Raw genomic sequence first — 8,074 nt, forward strand, 5'->3', positions numbered from 1 at the left:
AGGTGTGTGGGGGGGCATGGGGTATGTTGGGGTGTGGGTGTATGGCTCTGGAACACAGCCCTCTCCTGCAGTCAACACAGGCAATAGTGGCAGGGGTGGTGGGAGGGTGTCTGTATATGGTTTGTAGGATGGGAGGGGTGTGGGGACCACTGCCACACTTCCCCCTCCCCCCCCCCAAGGCAGGCAGGGGTGCTGATGCCTGGCTCTGGCCAGCACTGCATGTTGCAATGAGGAGACCTTTTGTTTCCCTGGCACTCCCCACGCTCACGGGGCACAGGAGGGAAGCCCCAGGCACTGAAGCCGGATTCTTTCCCTGCCCCAGTGCCTGGGGCTTCATTCCTGTGCCCTGTGAGTGCTGAGAGTGCCAGGAAACAAATGGTCTGGTGGGGGCTGCACTCCTCGCAGCACTAGCTGGAACCAGGAACGAGGCACCAGCACCAAGCAGAGCACTGCCTGCCAGGGCTATGCACTATGGGGAAGAGTGTGGGAGGAGTTCCCATACCCCCCACACACACCCACACCCTGCCCACCTGAGCTTCATGTTGCTGCTGCCCCCCTGGGCAAGGGCTCTGTACTGCAGTCAGCCCCAGCCCCATGCTCCATGCTCCCACACAGCTGCAGCCCCAACCCCAGCTTCCCTACGTTCTGCCTGGAGGGAGTTGGGTGCTGGGGAAGCCTGCAGCAGTAGCCCCGCCCGGAGCTAGCAAGGCTGGTCCTTCTGCCCACGAGGGTAGGAGCAACGCATAATAGGATATGTTGGTGGCAGGTGTAGATGCCTCACTCCCACCCTCAGGTGGAATGGGTGGGGTCACAATTACTTGGTGGGCCCCACAGGCCAAATGAAAGTGCCTGGCGGACTGGCTTCAGCCCATGAGCTATATTTTGCTCACCCCTGGTTTATAGACTATAGTTTTAACTCACTTCTGTCAGTATACCTTTGTTGTCCTTACATGTGGTAATTGACTCAGTTTGAAAACGTGTATCTAGTACCTGATTTTTTGCAAACAGTAGCACATAGCACACCAGCCTTATCTATTGGAAAGGAGAAAATGTTTGGTTCAATATATGGGAAACTGACCCACTACTTAAACATTTTCTCTTTCCTTTACAATTTTGCTTTTGAGCTTACTGGCTGTTCTGATCAGTTCTCAAAGTGGTGCGTGTTAAATGCTAGCCTCTGCCCTATCTGTACACAAGTAGTTACTATTTGCATCTCTACAAAGTAATGAGAAACCATGAGCCTGTTCTCCTCCCTAGTCCTAGAATTAGCTGTCTCTGTAGAATGAGGGAGGGAGAGATGCATGCAGCTATAATGTGAGTTGTAATCTGGGTCCCCTGTAGGAGCTGTCTTACCTTTATTCATGTAGTCTTTTAGTCCTCTCCCATGGGTGTGGATGCCTCCTGGGCATTCACCATTGTTGGTTTAGAGATGCCAGAAGAAACGCTCCAACCATTCTGTTCAACAGCTATTGATAGATCCATCCTCCATGAATTTGCCTACCTCCTTTTTGAACCTAGCTATGCTATCTGACTCTATTGTCTCCTTTGGCAATGTTAATGACGCATTGCATAAAAAAATATATCTAGTTAGTGTTAAGTATGTCTCCTTTCTACTAATTTTGGTGGGTTCCCCTTTGTTCTGGTATTCGGGAACTGTTTCCTGTCTACTTAGTCCACACTCTTCATGATTTTATAGACCTTGTTCATATCGGCCGCCTTCTTTCCAAACTGAAGAGTCCCAGCCATTTTAGTGTCTCCTGGTATGGCAACTGCTCCATACCCCTGGCAAGTGTGCACAGCTTCCCAGTGGGGCTGCTTTGGCTGCTGCTATGTAAGGGACAAGTTCCCAGAATTGTTCCTTGTTCTGAGTTGCTTCAGTGGAGTTCAGGCCCAGAGGCTTCTAGAAGGGCTGAACTCTTGAACCTTAATGAAATGATGAAAGACTTTTCAGTGCTAAGTATGCTCAGTGGTACTCACATTCTGGCAGGGAAAAAATGTGAGGTGAAATGAGTATGTTTGAACGACCGACAAGTAGACTACCATGTGCAATGGTAAGTTGATGTGTGCAATAGAGTGGTAATGTGTGCATGGATGTGCAATTGGTCTGTCAGTGGTGGCCGGGAATGATGTGATGTGACTGTATAAAAGAGTGCTGATTAGAGAGTTTGGTGGTCCCTTGTCCCTCGAAGTGTTCCCTGGAAGTTTGACTGGTGTGCAGCATTGTCATGGAGTGCGGCAAATCATTGCACCATTGGGTGTGTGGCAGGGATCGTCAGTCAGTTGGACCAAGGAACATGAGCATACTTGGTGTGGGTGGTTGTACGACTGATGCATCTGATGCTGGAGGGCCTGGGAGGCCGATAACCTGTGATTAGCCAGTGTGATTAACAATCCACTGTGACTGAGACAGAGTGAGGCCCTGGGAGGCCAACATCTCTGTGTGTGTCTGCAGTGCTCCTGGTGAGCGCATGAAGACTGCCTGGCCTGTCACTGTTGTGAGGTTCAGGGAGAACATGTGGATACTCTCTACTGTTGTTTGTATCTTGTTATATTTTGTTGGTTCACTGGAGGTATATTTTGCTGAACATGTTTGTTCTATTGTTGAAGTATATTGTATTTGGTTAATAGATTCTTGTTGTTGATGTTAATATTAATACACCATATTGTTTGAACCTTGAGTGTAGTCGGTGTTCATTTATTGCACGCCCATTTGCTAGTACTGGTCAGAGTCATAAGTCTGGGCGGGAAAGAGATTAATCACCTGCCCCTTTCAACAGAGGGGGGTTTGGAGGACTCACAACCCACACTTGCATTCATTTGCATACTTTAATTCCTTCATTCAACAGCTGCAGCTGCCTGGCTACTGCTCAGCTCCCCCCACCTCCCAGCAGCTCCTCTTCCTGCCCCGGCTGTGCCACTTCAGGCAGCAGATACAGCAGGAAAGTGGTAGCACCACATGCTCAGCCAGGTGAAGGTGGGGGCAGCTGTAGCTGGGCAGCTTTTGCTTCAGTGCTCAGGGCTCAAGCTCCAACTTCTGGCCATCTTCCACCCACTCCACCTCCTGCAGGTACCTGGCTGCTCATTGTGCCAGGAAGCTTCACGCACTGGCCATGACTTTGGCGGTGCTGTCAGCAGACACAGGGTGGGTGCTGGCAGGAGTGTACTGTGGGCTGCCCTGGGTGGGAGCAAGCAGGGCTTGGTTCCATGTGGAGTGCCGCAAGGGCAGCCGTGGCTCATACAACCATTTGCCAGCCTGGATCCGGCCCATGGGCCATATTTTGCCTACCCCTAGTCTAGAGGTTTTAAAGTGCTAAAGTGTTTTACTCTTCTGAGCATATATTATAAACAACTACTTCCCTATGGTTACATTAGCAATGCCTTCACCTCATCTTCCTTTTTTTTCCTGAGACGTTATAAATTGGTGTTTGGTCTGTTAGATATCATGCCTTGTATTTGTGTGTGAGCGTTTGAAGTGGTGATTTTGGAGAATCCTTTAGTACATTCTTTAAAACAGGCACATTTACCCACATTTTCAAACATTCACAAGAAAGTTTGTGGTGTAATGTGGTACTTTTTAATGCTCTGTTTAAATAAAAGAAAAAGCCCACAACACTACTTCATTGGTAACACCACAAATGAAAAATGTTTCTGTGTAGAACCTGGCAATAACCTATTCTCAACCACAGTTCTATTTAATTGTTCTGCATTTATAATAGCTACAGCAGATGATTAATGCCTGGTGCTGAGAAGCAGTCTTTGGGAATTACTTAAATAACTTTTGGATAATACCTTGGGCCATAATTACTAAAGGTTTATGTAACTTTGCAAATAATGCAAATCATGTTTTCTGCAAATATTTAACAAAATAGCAGCAGCACAAACTGTGCTTCAGAATAACTATAAACCGCTCTTCATTTATTTGGAGTATTCCATAACTTAAGCTAATTATGGTTGTTAGCTGTAGATAAACACATTACTAAAATACCCTTTAGCATCTTCAAAAGAAGAAATATAGAAGTTTCACAGTTATTAAATCACTGATGAAAAAAGACTTGGAAAATATCATCCTTTAAAAATTTAAAACAGAAGAGATGCCCCAAGCACCTGCAAATTGGCTTTTTCCAAATTTCTGTTTCTTTTAAAGAGTCAACTGTTTGTTTCTAGCCAAAGAAACTATTATATAACTATCTCTCTAAATCCACATTGACACCCTGTGGTTAATTAGGTCAAATGCAAGAAATAAATTTCCTTACCTATTCATTTTGGAATATATTAGTCTCATTAGCTACGTCTTCTAATTAACCACTGAAAACTGCCTGCATCTGGAGTCCTTGAATTAGTATTGTATTTCCTGTTGATAAACTGCATTCTGAAGTCCTAGACCATGGTTACCACAGAACTGATGGTCACAATCAAAAGAACCTCTTGTAATTTTACACCCATGAAATATCATAGTAAAGCCATCTCATATTTCTTTGCAACTCCAGCATTATTGGAAAAAGAAATAAAGTATGGCAACTCATCTGAGCTATTTAACTCTTAGACTTTAATATGTCAAGAAACTCAAAGAAAAAAGTAAAAGACTGATTATCTTTTGATAATATTTTTCACAATCTTTCAGTGAGGGTCTCTTAAGAACTGGATTTAAAAGGGTCTACTGAGCCTGAACAGGTATTTTCCAAGTGCCCCAGTAAGCTGCAGGTCAGTTTCAAGCTCTTGGGCATTGTTCTCAAGGAAAGGATTATTCACTTACATTAGTAGAGCACTTAAGTTAATATGAACCCAGTCATCTGAAAGGAAGCGTAGATCTAGGTCACCTTTAGGCTGATTTAATAAACAATCTCCTTAGGCTAAAAGTTATTCATGTTCCAGACTGGGCGCCTGGCAAAACTTTGTCAGAGCATATAGGGCAGCATTTCTAGCAGTGGTTTTCAGCTTGCCTTCTACCAGCTTTCTGGCACTTACTTTGGTTCATGTAGCATTGATGATCTCTGTACTTGTGCCAGATGCTTCTGGTACGAGCTTTTTTGTGCCACTAAAATTATATTCAGTACAGAATGGTCTTGAATTGACTATGAAACTGTAGTGTCTATTATTCTTCAGTTGTTGGTGTCCTGTATCTCAGTACTGACTGCCAGTACTTTTATGGTTATAGTTACTTGGTCTGGAACTCAGTTCATTTTCAGATGGTGTTTTGTTTTTTGTTTTTTTTTTGTTGTTTTTTTCTTGCTTTGCAAAATAACTATCAAGGTAATATCAGGTAATGTGGAAGCAGTGTTTGTCATTAAGTGGGGCGAAACCAGGTTATCCCCACTTTACTAAGAATCTCTTCGTCACTGGTACACTCATCACTCGATTGCAACAGCAGCTCTACATCTCCTAGGTCCAGGTCAGTAGGCAATATCAATCACAATATCCAACTCCTGGCAAGAATTGCAATCTACTCCACAAGAAGGAAGTCAAAGTGGGTGCATTCAATGTGGTAAGGGATTTTTCATATAGATTAGACAGGACTGGGCCCATCAGGAGTCCCCTCAGTCTATACTCCCGCAGCTGGAGTACTGCATCCAATTCTGGGCTTCGCAATTCAAGAAGAATGTGGAGAAGCTTGAGAGAGTCCAGAGAAGAGCCACACTCATGATCAGAGGGCAAGAGGACAGGCCTTATGAACAGAGCCTGAGAGCCATGGGACTCTTCAGCCTAGAAAAGTGCAGGCTCAGAGGGAACCTGGTGGCTGCCTGTAAGCATATAAGAGGTGTACATCAGGATCTGGGGGAACGCCTGTTCACCAGAGCACCCCAAGGGATGACAAGGTTAAATGGTCATGAACTCCTCCAAGACCATTTCAGGCTGGACATAAGGGTGAACTTCTTTACTGTCTGAGCCCCAAAGGCCTGAAACATACTGCCTCCAGAGGTGGTGCAAGCACCTGCTCTGGACTCCTTTAAGAAACATTCGGACATTTATCTTGCTGGGATCCTTTGACCCCTGCTGACTTCCTGCCCCTGGGGCAGGGAGCTGGACTCAAAGATTTTCCAAGGTCGCTTCCAGCCCTAATGTCTATGAAATCTATACCACTTGCCAGTAGAATGAAACATGAGGCAAAATTTATCCAAATGGCTATCAATATTGGGTCATGCAGTGAACTACCTGTATTAACTCTTATTTTTGCACTCAGAATCAGCTTCAGGAGGGCTCAAATCACTACTGTGGCCTTTTCAAGAAGTATAACATTTCAGAAGGGTATAGAATGGTTCATTGGAATTGGCCTATGCTTTCACTTGACAATTTTCCTGAGTTGTGACATCAGGGTTTGACAACTATTTTTCCAGAGCTCCTGCAATCATTGTCTAAATATGATTTCTATCATGTGCCTCCAATTGTGATATTATCCAAAATTCAACCTCCTGTTTATAAACACTTGAAGAAAGATCTGTTGTTTGCCTTGTAGTAACTGTGGTTCTTTAAGAAGCTGCTCACGTAGCCCCCATGACATGCCCACCCTCCTTGATATTAATGGAGTCTGCTTTCTGGATTTTTCATTGGCTTAAGCTTGAAGAATGGTTAGGCCTGCTCTGTCCTTATGCCCTTCAGAAGAGGTCACACGTCCAGGAAAAGAGATACATTTCAGGGCTTGCTGCTGGCAAAATAGTAAGACCTTAGTGTGGTATACATGTGAGCATCACATCTTAAAAGCCACTTTTACTGTAAATTGAACAGGTTTTTTACACCAAGATAAACACGGTGACCTAAATACAGATAATAATAGCTACTCATTTCTCACTCGATGTAAGTGATACCAGAACCAGACCAGTGTGTCTGTATATTTACACTTGATAGAATAGATGGGCTATATGTGTACAATCTAATAAAAAAAGAATGCTGAGTTATTGGTGTAATATTAACTTGCAGTAGCACTTGGGTGAGCAATAAAATTTCTCTGAAGTTAGCAGTAGAGTCTTCAGCTGTATATCAAACAAAACATTAAAATCAATATTTACATGATAAAACTGGTGTCAGTCTTTATTTATGCACTTCAGCAAATTAAAATACACTTTATCAGTGGTCTGCCAAATGCTAAGTGCAAAAGACAATAAAGATACGTTCTTATCCTTTAACAGAGCGAAGCTGTATGTCTGAACTGCATCTGTATACAGAACTTGGTGTGGAGTTTATGAAGTTACAGTAGTTTTGTACATACAAGATCATGCTTTTTTGTAAGCACCCAGGGATGGCTTACAAAAAGAAGAGACCAACTATATAGAAATATTTTGCCAACAAGGTTAGGGCTGTGAATTTTAAAATGTATAAAAGGGCAAATTATTTCTGCTCTTCAAACTCCTGAAAAGTGTCAATACATAGATGACTAAGACAAGTGATTATCCAAATAATATTGTCAGCCAACTACCTAAAGAAGGGTGAATGGAGGAAAAGAAACACCTGAGGAGGCACCCGGAATGGACTAGTCGCAAAGGGTGTGTCCATACGAGTGCGCACATGCCTCTTGCACTGCCAAAAACCCCTTTGAGGTGGGGCAAGAGGCACATGCAGGAACAAGTGGGGAGAAAATTAGCACCTGGATATCCAGGGGTCTAAAAAAACCAAAGTGTAAAAAAGCGGGTCAGGTCATGGTCCCAGACCATGCCCTGAGGCAACCAGAGGGTGGGTCCTCTACAGAGACACTCTGGCTGCCAGGGCGTCTCTATGGTTGCAAGTTGGTGGGTGAGGCTGTATGGGGCAGCCATTGGGGAGGGCTTCAGCAGCTGGTGGGGGATGGGGCCAGGTGGAACAGCAATCAGGGGGCTGGGGTGGAGCATGTGGGCCTTGCAGGGGGGGCGGTAGCCCCTGTTAGGGGTCCAAACCCCTTGTGTGGGGGCTATCACCCTGTGGGAGGGCAGCAAAATATGTATTCATGAAACATGTATTACAGTTCACTATTCTTTAACACTGTAAGATATATCAGTAAAACATTGTCCAACTGATCGCTGTCTCTCTCTCTTTTTATAGTGGTCTTTTGTTTTACTTGTGGAGGAACATGGATTTGGGGGTATTTTACAGAGTGACTTTGGGATTT

Source organism: Gavialis gangeticus, unplaced genomic scaffold (genome assembly GCF_001723915.1).
Source record: "Gavialis gangeticus isolate Ggan-Ray unplaced genomic scaffold, GavGan_comp1, whole genome shotgun sequence".
Taxonomy (NCBI): domain Eukaryota; kingdom Metazoa; phylum Chordata; order Crocodylia; family Gavialidae; genus Gavialis; species Gavialis gangeticus.